At 46.6% G+C, this 17,177-nt stretch overlaps 1 pseudogene; it reads left to right on the top strand.

Annotated features, from left to right (window-relative positions):
* Positions 1-14,935: 14,935 nt before the first annotated feature.
* LOC132222728 (high affinity cAMP-specific and IBMX-insensitive 3',5'-cyclic phosphodiesterase 8A-like) lies at positions 14,936-16,892 on the top strand (annotated as a pseudogene).
* Positions 16,893-17,177: the final 285 nt, after the last annotated feature.

Here is a 17,177-nt window from a genome sequence, read left to right as displayed (position 1 = left end):
TGGAGAGGCAGAACCTGCAGAAGGTGCTGGAGATACTGGGCCAGGTGAGTCTGGAGAGGCAGAACCTGCAGAAGGTGCTGGAGATACTGGGTCAGGTGAGTCTGGAGAGGCAGAACCTGCAGAAGGTGCTGGAGATACTGGGCCAGGTGAGTCTGGAGAGGCAGAACCTGCAGAAGGTGCTGGAGATACTGGGCCAGGTGAGTCTGGAGAGGCAGAACCTGCAGAAGGTGCTGGAGACACTGGGTCAGGTGAGTCTGGAGAGGCAAATGAGGTAGAGGGTACAGGATCTGTTGCAGGCCTCTCTACCTTCTTAAAATAATGTTCAAGGCTAGTCTGGAAGGATGCCTTCTTCTTGTCCTCCCAAATCTCCTTGTAACACTGCAGGCTATCCATGACCCCTCTGGCAACCTTAGTGTACCTGTCACTGTTGGGGTCCTGAGCCTCAAACCTTGCCAAGGCATCCTCTATCATGGCAAAGGCCCCTGCCAGTTCCTGGCTTGTAAATCTCTTGGGCTGTGGGGTTGGTGTGTCTTCCTCTTCAATTACCTGCTGTTTCAGTTGAATGAGGTCCTTGGTAGATAGCTCCTCTCCATGAGATGCCAGCAGCTCTGTGACATCCTCAGCCTCCACCTCCAAATCAAGCTGCTTACTCAGCTCAACAACATTCTGGATGACAACCTCAACTGAATCCTCAAAGCCATGGAAATCATTCACAAACTGGGGACACAATTTTTTCCAAACACCATTCAAGTTCGTCTGCTTAACTTCATCCCAAGAATCAGAAATGTTCCTTACAGCAGCAAGAACATTGTAAGATTTCCAAAAGTCGTTGAGAGTCAACTCTTTATCCTCAGTTGCCCTAAAAGCCATAGCCAATGTCCTTCGGAGGTAGTAGGCCTTGAAAGAGGCAATGACACCTTGGTCCATAGGCTGTAAAAGGGAGGTGGTGTTAGGTGGAAGGTAAACCACCTTGACACTTGGATGAAAGTCATTCAGATCGGCAGGGTGACCAGGGGCACTGCCCAGCACTAGCAGCACCTTAAAGGGCAGCCCCCTGGAAGCACAGTAGTCCTTCACTTCTGGCACCAAATGGTTGGTGAACCAGTCCTCAAATACGCTAGGTGTCACCTAGGCCTTCTTGTTAGATTTCCAGATGACAGGTAGTTGACCCTTCCATATGCCCTTGGGGGCCCTTGGATTCTCGGCCAGACACACTAAGGGCTTCAGCTTGAAGTCACCAGCAGCATTCGCCCCAGGTAGCAAAGTCAGTCTCTCCTTGCTGGCTTGATGGCCTGATGCTGTCTTCTCCTCCTTGGCAATGTGCGTACGTGTAGGCATAGGCTTCCAGAACAAGCCTGTCTCCTCGACGTTAAACACTTGTTTATCACAGTAACCCCCCTCCCTAATTATCTCAGCCAACGCACTAGGAAAAGCACCTGCTGCTTTTGCATCACCACTAGCAGCTTCCCCTGGCACCTTCAGATTATGCAAATTAGCACGAGCCTTAAAACGCATAAACCAGCCTTCACTAGCCACAAACTCTCCACTTTCACTCCCTTCCCCCTTTTCTTTTTTCGAGGCCTCAAACAATCTTTTAGCCTGCTCCTGAATCACCATCAGGCTCACTGGGATACGCCGTTGATGCTGGTCATGCAGCCAAAGCACTAATAATCTTTCCATCTCAATCATGAGATCGCTGCTCTGCTCTGTAATCACAGTTGATTTCATAGGAGCGGATTCTTTCACATGGTCAAGTGTACGCTTTTTATCGCGGATGATCTTCGAGACAGTCGTAGGACTGAGGCCAAGCAACCGGCCGATGTTTGTCGGTGTTTCACCCTTTTCCGAGCGTCTCATTACATCTACTTTCACTTCCATTGTGGTTTTCCTTCTTTTCGTAGCACTGCCATCAGAAGAATCTGCCTTTCGCTTAGGAGCCATAAGGAAGGGCAAAAAGTATTCAAAATAACACAAAAGAAAGAGAGCAAATGAAGCACAGTCCTAAATGGCTTATGAATGGCGACTGAAGGACAGCGTCTTCCTCCTGTAGCGCCGCGGGAGGACTTATTCATCCGCTCCGCTGGCCAACCAGTTCCCCAGTGAACTTCCTGCAAACGCCTTACATTGAAATGACGGAACTTTTTTTATCTCAATAAATTGCAGATGGCGACGTAACCACGAAACAACACATGTCCAGTCCGAAGTAACCCGAGGACTGTCTGTATAGAGAGAAAGGGAGAGATCTGTTTTTTTGTTCCATTAATTTTATACATTCTTTGAGTAACTCTTGTAATTGATGTGACCAGCATTGGAACTTGCACCCTTCCATTATTGAAATTATTCGCTGACCCACTTAGCTGTTTGGTCTCGGTCCGACATATGTGACATTTTTAGTAAAATAACCCAATAATGTACCTGAGAAGAGGCAGATACAGAAACCATCTTGATGACAGATAGTGGTGCACCGGGCTACTAGGAAGGCTAGATTAGGTTTCCTGGGATTTCATAAGTGTCTTTTTTACAAGAAAATAAAGTAAGCTATTTCAATGTCAGACTGAATTATTGCATTAATTATTTTAGAGGCCGAGAATGAGGAACTGATAAGGGCAGGAGGAACTTGGTATCGGCAATGCAGGCATGCAGGGAAACACCAAAATTGTACTTTTTTATGTCCATTTTAAATCAATTCTACTGAAATCAATCTTTAAAAAAAGATTTAAACTTGATGCTTCCCAATAATTTTACTGTTTTATTGTGAAAATTTTTGAACATATTTGAACACACTGTATCAGCATATTGGAAATAAAATATAATGAGGTGCTACTGAAATATCTTATCATGTCCATGTTGAGAGCCATCATTTTGGCCATTTGAACCCCACAACGATGAGAGTATTTACACCAGGATATTAATAAAGATTACAAACTTCCCACAATCAGTACATGCATATAGCTTTTTTCCAGTGTGAACTCTCTTATGGATAAGGAGGTGATTATTGCAGGTAAAATATTTCCCACATTCACTTCTCTCATAAGGTTTTGCAGCACTGTGAACTCTCTGGTATTGAGCGAAGTTACTGTGTTACCTAAAGGATTTTCCACAATCACTACACTCTTAGGGCTTTTCTCCAGTGTGAACTCTCCTGTGGATAAGGAGGTACTTATTATGGGTAAAAGATTTCCCACATGCAGTACACTCATAAGGTTTTTTACCAGTGTGAACTCTCCGGTGTGGAGTGATGATACTGCTTTGATTGAAGGGCTTCCTGCAATCAGGACACTCATACAACTTTTCTCCAGTGTGGACTTTGTGTTGTTGAATGAGATGGGACCTCAGGATGATGGACATCCCACCATCACTATACTTGTATGGTTTTTCTACAGTGTAAACTCTTCTATGATGAATGGGGTTAAAGATTTATCTAAAAGCTTTCCCATATTTTTTACACTTATAATTCACTTCTCTGGAGCAGACAACCTGATGTTGAATAACTTTCTGGTTGTGGCTGGCAGCTTTTTCACATTCACCCCACTCGTCATGACCTCTTCCACTGAGAAATTCCTGTGAAATGTCACTACCACTGTGTGGCTTCCCAGTGTTAAAAGTGGCCTATCCCAGACCAGTTTGGCTCAGTGGATAGAGTGTCGGCCTGCGGACTGAAAGGTCCTAGGTTCGATTCCAGTCAAGGGCATGTACCTTGGTTGCGGGCACATCCCCAGTGCGAGGTGTGCAGCAGGCAGCTGATTGATGTTTCTAACTCTCTATCCCTCTCCCTTCTTCTCTGTAAACAATTAATAAAAATATATTTTAAAAAATAAAATGAAATAAAAGTGGCCTGCTGCTGGAGAATGCCTGAGATGGCTGGCAAGTTTCCCAACATCCCATTGGTTGAAGGCACCCACGTTAAGTAAAAGCTGCACTGGGACACAAATGAGGCCCTGTCCATATCTTCTTTCCAGGGCTTCTGTCAACTGGCATCTCTCTGTTGCTGGTGTGGGTTCGCACTGAAACAGAAGATTCTCACACATGTATCACTAATGAAGGCTTTCTGCTCAAAGTATGCTGCTTGTAACTCAGTCAGGTGCTAAATATCTTTTAAGACTGAGAAAAAGATGGGTAGTCTGGGTTGCAGGAGCTCTCTTAAATGTCCTGACCTGTGACTCTCTTGGAACGTACACACTCTGCTCAGAATTGGTCTCCTCATCATCCGTTTTATGCCAACAACGTGAAAATAAAATAAATGGTGAGGAACTGAATGCTGACTGCAGTGACAGGTGGAAGTCCCTTTACAAAAATGTGTGGCACTTAACACGTTGGTTCTGTGCAATTGACTGACAATAAAAGATCTGTAGGAAGGATTATAAGATACTGCCATGAAGGTCTGGGCTACTCGAGATCACAAAACAAGGAAGACCTCAAACAAAATATCACACACGTGGCAAGCAGCACGTGGAGGAGAAGCAGGATCGTCAGCTGATTCTTCTGCTAAGAGTGTTCAGCATGGAGTGTCTGCTGTGACATGGAAAGCTGTGCTGAAATATAGTCATGTCTCTCATTCCAATAAATTATATATTTTTTAAAATTTTTTAATTATATATTTTTTAAATTTATATATATATGAAGTGTCCCCTCAGGAGTTCGACCAGGAGAACGATCGCTTGCCATGACGTGCACTGACCACCAGGGGGCGGTGTGGAACATGGTGGGTGACCAATGGCAGCAGCAGGGCGCTGAGGGAGGGAGGGAGGGAGCTAAGGAGGAGGTGAGGAGGCAAGGGGAACCATGAGGTGGCAGAGCGCGTGATGGAAAGGATGGAGGAGGTGGGGAAGTAGGGAATCTGATTGGCCCTGATCGCCGGCCAGGCATAGAGACCCTACCCATGCACAAATTTCAGACACGGAGCCTCTAGTATTCAATAAATTAGTAGCTGGTTTTCAAGAACTATTTAAGCTTATATGTGCATCTCATAACACATGTACAGGTCAATGTTAGAGAATATTGAAGATGGGGCAATGCAGAGGAACAGGTGATGCAAAAAGGCCACACAGTTAAAGGTAGTCATATGCCAGGAAGTCACAGGTGAAATGACAAGTTAGGATAGTGTCAAGTATGACAAAGAAAAGGTAGAAATGTGCTATTGCCCATGGTACTTGCACCTAAACAATGATGGAAATGAGTAGGTGCTTGGTACCGTCTAAACACCACCCTTACATCATATCCAGCCCGCAGTTGCAACTCAACAGGGCAGGCATCTTCTGAGACCATCCTGCATGTTCACCCTGTAAAAAAAATCAGGGTTCATCCTGCACCCTCTTCTCTACAAATACGTACAACAGAAATATTCCAAGTGTTAATGAAAGATGACAGAGATGGGCAGCCAGCACTGGCCTAGAGCAATTTGGCTTGCAATCGTATTTACAGAAGATAATATTACAAACAACTGAAGTGTGCTCTGGTAAGAACAGTTCAAGGTTCATGTAAGTAAAGACCATAACCTGGAAGAGGCAGTCACCAAGGACCTTTGGCTAGAGGAAGGAGGTAGAAATGGAAGCCATGGATTTGGACATAGTCACCCTGCCAGGGAGAGGAATATTAGATGGGACGCACTGAGTTGTCTGTAAGATTCCTGACTCTGAGACACATCCTGCACTGTCTGAGGCAATGAGTGTTAGGGATGTTTGTGGAGTCCCTGGCTCACGGCTCTCCACAGACCTCACCCATGGCAGCCACAGCACATCTGACAAGACATTGGGGAAAGCAGCAGAGCCCATGGTCTGGCTGTAGAGGAGTGAAAGCTACGTCAGAGGAATAAAGGAAGAGCGGAGATCATCTCAGGACATGGGAGAATGTGAAGGTCTTACCTACAGATGATAAAAGTGCAAGAACTTCCAGCATCACATCACAATAGAGAAGTCTCTGAGGCTCATCAAGGAGCCCCCATTCCTCCTGAGAGAAGACAATGTCCATGTCCTCGAAGTTCATATCCCGTCATAATGGGGACAGTACAGCCCGGAACCAGATTCAGTCCTAAGATTCCAAATCTGTCATAGTCCCACCCTCCACATTAGTCTGCCCCCTCCACTGCACACACCAGAGAAGATACCAGGGCTTTATCACATGAAAGTCACTGTCATCTTATATTTCTACTGATATTTGGTCTTCCCACAATAAAGGCAGTTGAGCAGATAAAAGATAACTGAGCTCTGGGATTCACACATACGCCATATTTCCTCTTGACAGTAGAGTGAGTTTCTAGAATATAGGGTAGGAAGAGATGTTGGCCAGAAAGGGAGTGTGAGTGATTTGATATGGTCTTGTCAGGCAATACCTTTGTAGTCCCTCAGATTGTTCCTCAAAGATACCAAGAACATGACACCACACTTGATCCCTACAACCAAAATCCCAGGGTGCTTGAGGCCATAGCTTTGTACTACCTGCTGCACATAGTTCTTTGAAAAACACCTATCTCTCACAGCTTCATTCCCAGATGCACAACTTCAACGGTAACACAAATTTGCCATGGTGAGGACGGGTTGTTTCCTAATTACCTTATTTTCCAAAATTATAGATTAGCACCTCCATAATCCATTTCTCTCTTTGCCTTCTCCCTTACCCATGCCTGTGGAGATTGTCGAGCCTAGGCAACACTGATGAATGCTATCTCATTCCTAACAATCAGGGTGTCACCCCCAGGAAAAGGCAGGTGTGTACATAAATGTCATCTAAGCCCTGAACCTGGCAGATAGCACCAAAACACCCCTCTTTTTAGGCAATTACCCAAAAATTACCCTTATTTTATCATCCAGACTCCACGGGAAATCAACGCTCCATTAATTCTTTTTTATTAAATATATTTTATTGACTTTAGAAAGGAAGGGAGAGGGAGAGATATAAATATCAATGATGAGAGAAAATCTTTGATTGGCTGCCTCCTGCACGGCCCCTACTGGGGATCGAGCCAGCAACCCAGGCATGTGCCCTTGGCCGGAATCAAACCCTGGACCCTTCAGTCCGCAAACCAACGCTCTATCCATTGAGCCAAACCAGCTAGGGCTCTTCATTCATTCTTATGTCAATGTCAGGGTGCTCTGACCATGAAGTCACACTCCCTCAAGTTCACATCCCCCTTTCTACTACACGTCTCTCACACCTGCACTCCTACGTCACAGCCCCCATAGTCATGTCCTCGCCCTCTTACTTACTCAGCATGTGTGGTCCAGACAATGTTTGCCAAATTCAAACAATATCAAGTACTGCCCAGTTTCTGATCGTCCACCTCATAAAAGCAGGCTTGAGTTCTGCTATGAAGGCCTCTCTCCATGACTGTTTTTATCCTTTAATCTAACCTCTGAATAACCACAATCTGATCTGAGATATCCAAAGCCCACCTCCCCTGGTGCCGCACTTCATGTCACTTCACTAGTCACAGACAACATCTGTCTACTTAACCTTCACTCAAGTCACAGCCCCTATGGCCCTCTACACGATGCCCAGGGAGTCTCACAGATGCCCACTCAAGCCTCTGAGCTAATCCACAAAGCTGACTGCAACTCCCCATAGCCAGGCCACATCAAGGGTCACAACAAAATCCTGGTGAGTGTTTAGAGAAGTAAGTATGTACCAACCCATCTCATCTTGTTTGAATTACCCATCAGCCTCCAATTAATCTCAAGTCAACTCATCTTTTAAAGGCCCTGGCCACTACAAAACCATTATCTCTCCCAGAACTCTACATGACAACTTCTGTCCCTATGCTTTGTTGGACACCAACCTCCCACAAACAGTGGCCCCAGCAGAAAAGCCAGCCCCCAGGCTCACGCTGTCCCTTCTGAGCTAATACTACCATTACCAACCTGACCATGACTCCCTGTATTAAAGTGATCCACAGACCTGGCTGATGTGTCTCAGTTGGTTGAGCATAGACCCATGCACTGGTGAGGTCACATGCCTGGATTGTAGGCTGGATCCACAGTAGGGGTTGTGCAGGGAGCAACCAAACCTTGTTTCTGGCTCATCACTGTTCTCTGTCTCTCTCCCTCTCCTATATCTAAAATCAACATATATCTATATCATCTATATCTATATCTATATATACACACATATATAGATATATTTAGATATATATATAGACATATATAGACATATATAGATATATATAGATATAGATAGATAGATAGATAGATAGATATACATTTTGTTTGTTTATTTTCCCAAAAACATACCTGCCAGTTCCTGAATCAGCTCACTCTTCACTCCAAGCCTTTGCACATTCTGGAACCTATGTCCTATAGGACCTCCCACTCATTACACTGGTTGCAGAAACAAGGTCCACTTCCTGAAGCCCTCGTCATGGCCTTAGGATTCTGGGCTTAGTATCTGTTCAAAGTACCCAGGTCCAAGGGCTACAAGAGCGGCTGACAGTCCCAGGACACCACTCTCTCAGAGGCCACAAGCGTGTGAGGCTCTGGAATAAGCTTCACCGTCCGGTACATCTAATTCATTCTGCATTTGCAGGAATTTGTGGAATGAAAATGGTCGGTTGAGAGCCTGGCAAACACCGCTGGGATCTATAGGCTTAGGCTGCTCAGTGCCCTTGCCCAGCCCAGAGGCCAGGTGCCCTCCAGATGCCTGTGTTATCTCAGGGCTCAGTCCTCAGTGCTCACTCTTGCCAGTTACCTTACCATTTGCAGGACTTCCCCTTCCTGTCCACAGCTGCTGTCCTGTCTTCTAGTCTGTTCTTCCTCTGAGCAAATTTAGCAAAACGTAGAACCTACCTCAGAAAATGTCCCTCTTTTCTTTCACAACCATCTACCTCCCAGCTTCCTGAGAGTGAAAGTAAAACTCCTCGTGCAAAACCACACCTCATCTCTTTGTTGCCTTTGGACCCAAAGAGTCCCGGGTTTTCCTAATCCTCCAGGCTCAGCCCCTCCCCCGTGTCCTTACAAGGTGGCACTGCAGCCTTTCACCCTCTTTCCCCATCAACCGCGTGTCACCCCCGAGTGACTTACTGTTCTGAAGGCTGCACCCTGGGCGGCAGGACCAGAGAGGCGCCGGTCCCCAAGGCTGGAGGTTTAATGGTGTCAGGCTGACTGAGTGCTGTGGGCAGAGAGCAGTCCCGGAGGCACGAAGGACCCAATCCCCGCCTGTTGGTGCTCAATTAGCCTGAGACACACCAAGCACAGCAAGGACGCTGCCTCAAAGGCCTCCTCCTCCTCACGACCGGTGGGCTGAAGCCTGTGAGTCCTTGGAGAAACCGAGAGGTCAAAATGCCCGCCAGGAGGAGGAAGGCGGAAGTCCCGCCCTAACAAAATGCGCTGAATCCAAAATTGCCCTTTAGCTCCGCCCATGGGGGGGCGCATTCCTTTCTGGGTATTGAAGTTTTCTCAACACCCAGGGGAGGACTAGCATCCCAGCCAATGACATTGGTGAATAAAGGGATGTGGTTCAGCAAATAGCCCTGGGGAAGGACAATATGGGGCCAGAGTCTGGTTAACTGGAACAGACTGACAGATCTCCCAGAAGAGCTGTGTGGTGTGTGGGGAGAACCGGGAGAGATCCCCCAAAGAATATATGCACAAGCAAAAAAATGGGAGACATCTGTAATATTATCAATGATCATAAATACATATTAATTAAAAAAAAACCAGAACAATATAGCCCAGCTGGTATTGCTCACTGAGTGAACATTGACCTCTGATCCATGAGGTCATGGTTCTATTGCAGATTAGGGAACATACATGGATTTTAAGTTCAATTCTCAGTTGGGTAAGGGTGGGGATGCACAGCAGGCAGCTAATCAGTGATTCTCTCTCATCATTGATGTATGTATCTCTCCCACCTCTTCCTCTCTCCAATATCAATAAAAAATATTTTTAAAAGTATATCCATATATGCATAGTCCATGGTCATAGGCAATAATGTGCTGAGTGCCTAGAAATGGTGGGGGCAGGGTAGAGGGAGGCATAGGGTGATGAGGATGGGGGAAATTGGGTCTATTTGTAAAAGAGTCAACAATAAAAAACAATAGTTTGGCTCCATGGCATGGCTCAGTGGTTGGGCATGGACCCATGAATCAAGGTTTCTTTGGTTGGTCCAGGTCAGGGCACATGCCTAGGTTGGGGAGCTCCATCCCTGTAGGGGGCATGCAGGAAAGAGCTGATCAACAATTATCTCTCATAATTGATGTTTCTCCATCTCACACTCTCTCTAAACAATCAATAAAAAATAATTGTGTTAAAATTTACTTGAATGAACAACACCAATGTGAATGAGGACCATCATGTTTTCTCCCAAGTCTTCTAAGCAAAGCCATGCCTCGTTGGTCTTCAAAGAGGATGCCCCAAGTATAACTGTGTTCAGGAACAGGAAGCAGCTTGGAGCAGGTCCGCCTCATCTTGATCTGTAGTGTTTTAGTTCATTACTTCATGTTTGAAAATATTTCACAACACGAGTTCACAACATTTTGAGGGTACATTAATTGGAGCTGGAGATAATGAAAAAAATGTAAGCCTTATGATAGGACAGGGAGCAGCAGAGAGATTAAACCAGGCTCCTTTAACTCTCTAGAAAAGTGAGTTAACTGCGGTTCACTCACTGGGCAATCAGAGTAAAGGAGGACTTGAGTGCAGACTCAGGGGGCTAGGCCAGGATGAGCTGCCACTGCTCACTGCCACCCTGGTTGCATGTTGAGTGGGATCCCTGAAAATCTTAGGAGAGCCAGACAAGTGCGGTTCAGTGGTTGAGTGTTAACCTATGACCATGCAGGTCACTGTTCGATTCCTGGTCAGGACACATACTCAGCTGGTGGGCTGAATTCATATTGTGGTGCCTGGAGTAGGCAGCCTATCAGTGATTCTCTCTCATCATTCATGTTTCTCTCTCTCTATCCCCCCTCCCTTGCCCACTGAAATCAATAAAAATATATTTTTGAATGCATATTTTATTGAATTTTTTTGATTAGTTAAATCTTTATTGTTCAGATTATTACATTTGTTCCTCTTTTTCCCCCCCATAACTCCCCTCCACCCAGATCCCACCCCACCCTCCTCCCTCACTCCCCACCCACTGTCCTCATCCATAGGTGCACGATTTTTGTCCAGTCTCTTCCCGCATCCCCCTCACTCCTTTCTCCGGCAAGAATAGTCAGTCCATTCCCTATCTATGCCCCTGATTCTATTATAATCACCAGTTCATTCTGTTTATCAGATTATTCACTTGATTTTCAGATTCACTTGTTGATAGATGTGTATTTGTTGTTCATAATTTGTATCTTTACCTTTTTCTTCTTCTTCCCCCTTTTTTTGATTAATTAAATCTTTATTGTTCAGATTATTACAGTTGTTCCTCTTTTTTCCCCCCATAAATCCCCTCCACCCAGTTCCCACCCCACTCTCCTCCCTCACGCCCAAACCACTGTCCACATTCATAGGTCCACGATTGTTGTCCAGTCTCTTCCACATTCCTCTCACCCCTTTCCCCCCCAAGATAGAGAGTCCACTCCCTTTCTATGCCCCTGATTCTATTATAATCACCAGTTCATTCTGTTCATCAGATTATTCACTTGTTGATAGATGCATATTTGTTGTTCATAATTTGTATCTTTACCTTTTTCTTCTTCTTCCTCTTCTTAAAGGATACCTTTCAGCATTTCATATGATACTGGTTTGGTGGTGATGAACTCCTTTAGCTTTTCCTTATCTGTGAAGCTCTTTATCTGACCTTATGTTCTGAATGATAGCTTTGCTGGATAAAGTAATCTTGGTTGTAGGTTCTTGGTATTCATCACTTTGAATATTTCTTGCCATTCCCTTCTGGCCTGCAAAGTTTCTGTTGAGAAATCAGCTGACAGTCGTATGGGTATTCCCTTGTAGGTAACTCGGTTTCTTTCTCTAGCTACTTTTAAGATTCTCTCTTTGTCTTGGTTTGGTCCTCTTTGGATTCCTTTTGTTTGGGGTTCTCTGTGCTTCCTGGACCTGTAAGTCTATTTCTTTCACCAGGTGGGGGAAGTTTTCTGTCATTATTTCTTCAAATAGGTTTTCAATATCTTGCTCTCTCTCTCATCTTCTGGCACCCCTATAATTCTAATGTTGGTGTGCTTGAAGCTGTCCCAGAGGCTCCTTACACTATCTTCGTATTTTCGGATTCTTTTTTTATTTTGCTTTTCCAGTTGGGTGTCTTTTGCTTCTTCGCGTTTTGAATCTTTGACTTGATTCTTGCGCTCCTCTGGTCTGCTGTTGGGTGTCTGTATAATATTCTTTATTTCAGTCAGTGTATGCTTAATTTCTAGTTGGTTCTTTATCACAACATCGAGGGTCTCATTAGATTTCTTGAGGATCTCACTACATTTATCGGCCGTCTCACCAGTCTTTTCGAGGGCCTTACTAAGTTTATCGGCAGCTTCTAGACAGTTCTTGAGAGACCTTAAAAGTGTGGTTTTGAGCTCTATATCTTCCATTTCTGACATTTGCGTCCTGTTTCTTTGTCTCCGCATTTTTTTTATCTTTTCTTGGTGCACCCCCTAGTGGTCTTTGTGTGCAGTCTTGTAGTTAAGCCTTGATTGTTGTCGGTAATATCAGGGGTGATTTGACCTCCAGGCTAACTGGCTATGAGAGTCAGCTGTGTCTGCAGTGGGAGAGCTTCTGTGCTGGATCTCTAGGGCGGTGCTAATCTAGCCTTTGCCTGAGGCTATCCGGCAAATGGTTCTTTGCCGGGCTTGGGCGGGGCGGGTCCCAGGGGATCTACATGCGGGCTGAGCGAGCAGTTATGGCTGGTCTCAGTTCCGTCCCTAGGGGCTCTGCCTCTCAGAGTCCCAGCAACTGCTGCAAACCTCGGAGAGAAAGCTGCCCTGGAGTTCCGACCGAAGCCAGACAGTCCCACTTCTCCCGTTTGAGTCTGGGTCCCCAGAGACTCGCCTGGATCTAGAGCTCAGAGTCTGAAACTCCCTTCCGATTGAAAACAACAACTGCGCCCTCCGCCTCCAGCCCGCTCTGTGCGCGCACTCTGCACCTGAGTATTTCACTTGAGCACTGCGCCTCCTCCGAGTCTGAGTATGATATTCTCTTTCCTCCTAGTTGTAGAATTTCCACTCAGCCAGCCTTAATGTGGTTCTGGATGATGTCTGTTCTGTCCTTTAGTTATATCTCTGAAGTGGTTGTTCGAGGCAGCAATCTCCGGCATTAACCTATGCCGCCATCTTGGTTTCCCTGAATCTTGAAAGAGATGGTTTTGGGCAGCTTGGGTAGAAAATCCATCTTGGTGAGGAGAAAATGAACCATCCTGACTACCACTGCCATTTCCTACCAGTCCCCACTCCTCTCCTTTGCCCTTGCACAGCCCAAAAGAGGTTGGCACCATATGGTCACCTTAATGAGGCCCATCCAGTATACCAGGTTCTGCTGCTCACCCCCTGAGGTTGGCTGCAGCTCTGTGATGTGCTTTAACCAATGAAATGTGGTGGGAGTGAAGCCTGTCACCACTAACAGAAAACTCTGGATCCACTGAGACTGGCCACCCTATCTGCCCATCTCTGATAATGTCAACAGGTATCTACATGATGGCTCCTCCTTTATGCCAGTCCCAGGAGAACCAGGGGTAGACATGTGGAATAAACAGGATAGATACCTTGTTTAAGCTAAGCCACTAAAGCTTTGGGACTGCAGCAGCTGGCCCATCCCAATGGTTATGAAGTATCAACTCTACTCTCTAGGAGGCAGCAGAGCCTAACATTAGAAGCCAGACCTCTGTTGTTAGAGACACATGGGTTTGACTTCTAACCTTGCTTTTTATTTACTCTACAATCAGGCAATCTACCTGGAGTCTCTGGCCCTGGATTTCCTCTTTATAAGACAGATGTTTAAACTGTATCAGGTTAGGAAGAGGATTAATGCATATAAAGCATTGACTCCAGGTCCTGGTACCTGTAGTAAACTTTCAAACTGTTAGCTCCATAGCTTCACAATGTGTATTGTCTAAGAACATTCTAACAATGTCAAAGTTTTGTCTTTTATATCTTTTCAAATTTTGGTTTTAAATACTATAGGATTGTGTATATTCACTCATAGCTTGCGTTTTCTCGTACTAATGTGATATTTTAATAATAAATAAAAAATCGACCTCAATAGGTTCAGCGTGATCCCATTCACAGGAATGTTTGCAGTTCGACTCCCAGTGATGACACAAGTAAGTGGAGCAGGCCAGCTCAGTCCTCAGTGTGGGGGCTTGCAGAGGTCTCTCATCCATATTTCCCTATTACTCTATCACTTTGTCTCTTTAAAAGTCAATTGAAATGTTACTCATATAAATCCATTGCTATTTGTGGGCTTCAGGACTAATTGCAGTAATACTCTTACCTCAAGGAGCATTCTGAGCTTCACAGAATCTGAAATAACATCTCCAAACAAAAAGACAGTTTTATATAGGGTGTCCCAAAATTTATGCAAGAAGTAATTTTGATGGAAAACTCAGGTTTAGCCCTAAACAGTTTGGCTCAGTGGATACAGCGTCGGCCTGTGGACTGAAGGGTCCCATGTTCAATTCCAGTCAAGGGCATGTATCTTGGTTGCAGCACATCCCTAGTAGGGGCTGTGCAAGAGGCAGCTGATAGATGTTTCTCTCTCATCGATGTTTCTAACTCTCTATTCCACTTCCTCCCTCTCTGTAAAAAATCAGTAAAATATATTTTTTAAAAAACAAAGAAAGCACAGGTTTATAATTAAGAATTGTAATTTTTCCTGGCTGCAAATCACGACATCATCATCATTGACCAAGAAACCCCCAGCAGCTGGACAAGTCTATTCGAGCAACAAAAGTTTCAGAAAACACAGTTACTGCAGTAGCAGGCGGGATGGAGAAGAGTCTGCGATGTCCCTCATTAGTGCCGGCTTTACGAGTTGGTACGTGGAGAACCCCAGCCTCCAGGCCTGTACGCCGAGCTGCTGCAGCTGGAGTTTGGAGAGGGGCGGTCACAGCTGAAACTCAGGGCTTGTAATACAGTATTCACTGCACTAGAGAACAGCCAAGACGCCATTAAAATCACGAGAGAGGACAACTACATACAGTATGTAAATCCAGCATTTGATACAACGGTGGGCTATGAGTCGGGTGAATTATTAGGGAAGGAGTTAGCAAAAATGCCTCTAAATGAGAAAAAGGCTGACTTGTTCAGTACTATAAATTCATGCATGAAGATGGGCAAGGAGTGGCAAGGCGTTTACCGCCCCAAAACGGAGATAATGTACAACAAAATGTGAAGATAACTCCTGTCATTGGACGGGGAGGAAAAATTAGACGCTATGTGTCCATTATCCGAGTGAGCAACGGCAGCAGTAAGACTGAGAAGATCACGGAGTCTGTTCATTCTGACCCTCCCACAGATAATCCATCAGGTAAACATAAAGACAAGAGGAAAAGCTCCCTGGACGTCAGCAGTGTTGCCTCACGAGCAAGCGAAGTGGCCAGCCAGAGGCGACACTCCTCCATGGCCCGGATCCACTCCATGACCACCGAGGCGCCCATCACCAAGGTGATCAGTATCATCAGTGCTGCCCAGGAGGACAGCTCCGTGCCTGTGACCGAAGCCTTAGCCCGCGTCCTGGAAATTCTGAGAACCTCGGGGCTGTCTTCACCACAGTTCCGGGCGAAGGAGGAGGATCCTCACACCAAGGACCTCATTGGGGCCTGATGTCTGACGGTTTTCGAAGACTATCTGGGAATGAGTATACTCTCTCAGCAAAAAACCTGCGTCATGTCTCGGGCAGCTGACTCACCTCCGAGTCCCTTCACAATATCCCACCGCGCATAGCTGAGGCCATGGAAAACGATGGCGACTGGGACTTTAATGTCTTTGAACTGGAGACTGCCACTCAGAAAAGGCCTTTGACTTTCCTTGGTCTCAAAATCTTCGCTCGCTTTGGGGTCTGTGAATTCTTGAGGTGCTCAGAGACGACGCTGAGGCTGTGGCTGCAGACTATGGAAGCCAACTACCACTCCTCCAACCCCTACCACAACTCCACCGCAGCTGCCGACATGCTGCACGCCACCGCCTACTGCCTCTACCAGGAGAGGATCAAGCAAGCGTTAGGTTAGAGTTAGACTCATGGACGAGGCCCCCGCCCTCATCGCAGCCGCCATCCACGACCTGGACCACCCGGGGCGGACCAACCTCTTCCTGTGTAACACGGGCAGCCCGCTGGCCGTGCTGTACAACGACTGTGCGGTGTGGGAGAGCCACCACGCAGCCCTGGCCTTCCAGCTGACCACCAGGGAGGACAAGAGCAACATCTTCAAGAATGTGGAGAAGAATGACTACCGGACGCTGCGCCAGGCCATCATCGACATGGTCTCGGCCACAGAGATGACCAGGCGCTTGGAGCACATCAATAAGTTTGTCAACAGCGTCGTCAAGCCCTTGGCAGAGCTGGAGGAAAGCGCGGGGAGTGAGCCCAACCCTCGTGACGTAGACACGATGCTCCGGTCTCCAGAGAACCGGACTCCGATCAAGCGGATGATGATCAAGTGCGCGGACGTGTCCAGCCCCTGCCGGCCCTGGAGCAGTGCATCGGGTGGGCCGCACGCATCTCGGAGGAGTGTTTTCTCAGACCGAAGAGGAAAGAAGCTGGACTTACCTGCGGCGACGCCAGCTTTTGACCGAAACACCTGCAGCATCCCCCAGTCCCAGATCTCCATCGACTCCTTCGTCACAGACATGCACGCTGCTTGGGACGACTGTGTAGACCTACAGGAGTCACCGCAGCACCTGGACAACAATTTTAAATACTGGAGAGGACTCGATGAAATGAAGCTGCGGGGCGTCCGACCACCTCCTGAACCAAAATAGAGAAGGCTCCTTCTGTCCGAAACTGGACCTCGGAGACTGCTCTGCTCGCCTGAGGAACTTTGCCAGTGGTTTGAAGACGAGGCGGTACCCGGGCGAGTGGGGCGGGCCGCGCTCCTCCCTGCGGTATGAGGCCAGGGCGGCGGCAGCCAGGAAACAGGTCAGGACAGCCTGGACCTCCGGGCACCGTGCCCTTGAACCCCGCTTTTTCACACCTTACGGAGTCCGTTACACTGGCCATCGTCTGACAAACGCTCCAAGTACCTGCTGATCTGCATGAAGCCTCATGGGGCCACAATGCACGTGAGAGGTTGGTCTCTTCGGGTCAGGGTCGGGGTCCGCGGGG

Source organism: Myotis daubentonii, chromosome 21 (genome assembly GCF_963259705.1).
Source record: "Myotis daubentonii chromosome 21, mMyoDau2.1, whole genome shotgun sequence".
Classification (NCBI taxonomy): Eukaryota; Metazoa; Chordata; class Mammalia; order Chiroptera; family Vespertilionidae; genus Myotis; species Myotis daubentonii.
This window is presented reverse-complemented; position numbering and strand designations above follow the sequence as displayed.